The sequence below is a fragment of the Schistocerca piceifrons genome, chromosome 2, assembly GCF_021461385.2.
Source record: "Schistocerca piceifrons isolate TAMUIC-IGC-003096 chromosome 2, iqSchPice1.1, whole genome shotgun sequence".
NCBI classification, from domain to species: Eukaryota; Metazoa; Arthropoda; class Insecta; order Orthoptera; family Acrididae; genus Schistocerca; species Schistocerca piceifrons.
This window is the reverse complement of record NC_060139.1, coordinates 927105683-927108993: the sequence shown is the minus strand read 5'-3', so window position 1 is coordinate 927108993 and position 3311 is coordinate 927105683. Positions and strand designations below refer to the sequence as shown.

The window sequence follows — 3311 nt, the reverse complement described above, 5'->3', positions numbered from 1 at the left end:
GAATTCACGCGACTGCAAGCATAACACCTCCGAGATATGACAGAATGATGATAAAAAAAAAGAGAGGTGTATATTGTGGTCCTTGAATTCCTACCCTCCGGCGTAGGTAAGACTCAGTTTATCATCACACACTCAGGTAGTGACGCGGAGACCAGTGTAACAAACAGAATGAGATTTTCACTCTGCAGTGGATAGTGCGCTGATATGAAACTTCCTGGAAGATTAAAACTGTGTACCGGACCGGAACTCGAACTCGGGACCTGTGCCTTTCACGAGCAAGTGCTCTACCAACTGAGCTACCCAAGCACGACTCACGCCCCGTCCTCAAATCTTTACTTATGACAGTACCTCTTCTCCTACCTTCCAAACTTAACAGAAGCTACCCTGCGAACCTTGCAGAACTAGCACTCCTGAAAGAAAGGATATTGCGGAGACATGGCTTAGCCACAGCCTAGGGGATGTTTCCAGAATGAGATTTTCACTCTGCAGCGGAGTGTGCGCTGATATGAAACTTCCTGGCAGATTAAAACTGTGTGCCGGACCGAGGCTCGAACTCGGGACCTTTGCCTTTCGCGGGCAACTGCTCTACCAACTGAGCTACCCAAGCACGATTCACGCCCCGTCGTCAAATCTTTACTTCTGACAGTACCTCGTCTCCTACCTTCCAAACTTTACTGAAGCTCTCCTGCGAACCCTGCAGAACTAGCACTCTTTTTCGGTGTAACAAACATCCTGTTGTTGGCGTCGATGATGGTGGGGGTTGGCGGAGTGAACGGCTAGCTAGAGGCGGAGTCCAGAGCACAGCTAACGTCGTCGTAAGAATGCACAAACAGTCCAGGAGCCGGCCGAAGTGGCCGTGCGGTTAAAGGCGCTGCAGTCTGGAACCACAAGACCGCTACGGTCGCAGGTTCGAATCCTGCCTCGAGCATGGATGTTTGTGATGTCCTTAGGTTAGTTAGGTTTAACTAGTTCTAAGTTCTAGGGGACTAATGACCTCAGCAGTTGAGTCCCATAGTGCTCAGAGCCATTTTTTTTAAACAGTCCAGGGAATGATCTGATTTGAGAAACGTCAAATCGTGCAGGACGGCACTCATGAGGGATAAGGGCCTCGCAACGAACTTGCGAGTCACAGTAGTCGGTTTGTCCACCACATATCTCAAACGCTCAACTCCGTGCAAGGCTCACGGGAAATCAGTACGTAATTGAAGAGGTACTCACTAATGGTCTTAACTTTGTCGTGTGCTGTCGACAGCTTGCGTGCATTTAAATGCACAGTCAAGAATTGTTAAACTCGTCTGAAACAGTTACTCGCTCGCAGTCGGAGACGCCTGCTGGCACTCATAGGACCTGCAATGTACCGTATGCACCACGGCCTGTCTTTCTAGTGGTCTTTGTGCAATGTTTATCACTCTATTTGTCAACCACAATGTTATTGCAGCTGGTAGTGTCGCCGCTTTTGGCGACTTATTGTGAGATTTTATCTTTTTTTTTCACGAGGACACGCTGAAAACCTGACATATTGGCATTGTTGTTGTGGTCTTCAGTCCTGAGACTGGTTTAATGCAGCTCTCTATGCTACTCTATCCTGTGCAAGCTGGTTCATCTCCCAGTACCTACTGCAACCTACATCCTTCTGAATCTGTTCAGTGTTTTCATCTCTTGGTCTCCCTCTACGATTTTTAACCTCCACGCTGCCCTCCAATACTAAATTTGTGATCCCTTTATGTCTCAGAACATGTCCTACCAACAGATCCCTTTTTCTAGTCAAGTTGTGCCACAAACTCCTCTTCTCCCCAATTCTATTCAATACCTCCTCATTAGTTATGTGATCTACCTATCTAATCTTCAGCATTCTTCTGTAGCACCACATTTCGAAAGCTTCTCTTCTTGTCCAAACTATTTATCGTCTGCGTTTCACTTCCATACAATGCTACGCTCCATACAAATACTTTTAGAAACGACTTCCTGACCCTTAATTCTATACTCGATATAACGAAGTTGTTTTCTTCAGAAACGCTTTTCTCGCCATTGCCAGTCTAGATTTTATATCCTCTCTACTTCGACCATCATCAGTTATTTTGCTCCCCAAAGAGCAAAACTCATTTACTACTTTAAGTGTCTCATTTGCTGATCTAATACCCTCAGCATCACCCCATTTAATTTGACTACATTCCATTAACCTCATTTTGCTTTTGTTGATGTTCATCTTATATCCTTCTTTCAAGACACTGTCCATTCCGTTCAGCTACTCTTCCAGGTCCTTTGCTGTGTCCGACGAATTACAATGTCATTGGCGAACCTCAAAGTTTTCACTTCTTCTCCATGGATTCTAATTCCCACTCCAGATTTTTCTTTTGTTTCCTTTATTGCTTGCTTGCTCAATATACAGATTGAATAGCATCGGGGAGAGGCTACAACTGTGTCTCACTCCCTTCCCAACCACTGCCTCCCTTTCGTGCCCCTCGACTCTTATAATTGCCATCTTTTTTCTGTACAAATTGTAAATAGCCTTTCGCTCCCTGTATTTTACCCCTGCCACCTTCCGAATTTGAAAGAGAGTATTCCAGTCAACATTGTCAAAAGCTATCTCTATGTCTACAAATACTAGAAACGTAGGTTTGCCTTTCCTTAATCAATCTTCTAAGATAAGTCGTAGAGTCAGTATTGCCTCACGTGTTCCAATATTTCTACGGAATCCAAACTGATCTTCACCACGGTTTGGCTTCTACCAGTTTTTCTATTCGTCTGTAAAGAATTCGCGTTAGTATTTTGCAGCCTTGACTTATCAAACTGATATTATAGGCATAACTGTCTAGAAACCAATCACATTTCGATGTGTTTTCCTTTGTCACCACTGTACTTTGTGCAGTAATGTAACCACGTATGCCCGATAACAGCTACGGGTAGACAAGTGCAGCAATATTGTGGTCGGGTAGTAGTATCAGTGGCACGTATCGAAGACTTCAGACAATAGAGAGAACTGCTGGGCAAGTGTGAGACAGTCAGTATACGGAACGACGAGATATGCCCTCGGCGGTGGCTGTGGCGCTGCTCTCCACGATAGCAAGCTGTGGCTATGGTATGAAGCCCGTTATATCTGACTTTTCTTCCATATCGATACGCAGTCTGGAAGCCGAATCCGAATCAGTGTCGAATGCTAGACCTGAATCAGTGCCGAGATGTATTAGAAATTTCATTTCGGTGTGAGGCAGCGCCACGGAGAAAGACGCAGCTCGTCGCCATGGCGACCTCTGGCCGCCGACGTCTGCCCCGTCTGGTGCCTCGCCCCTCCCTCCCACCCAATGACCCCC

At 45.9% G+C, this 3311-nt stretch overlaps 1 non-coding gene across 1 annotated transcript; it reads right to left on the bottom strand.

Annotated features, from left to right (window-relative positions):
* Nucleotides 1-533: 533 nt before the first annotated feature.
* Trnas-cga lies at nucleotides 534-608 on the bottom strand. Its single transcript has one exon. It is a non-coding gene; the product is annotated as a tRNA-Ser (tRNA).
* Nucleotides 609-3311: the final 2703 nt, after the last annotated feature.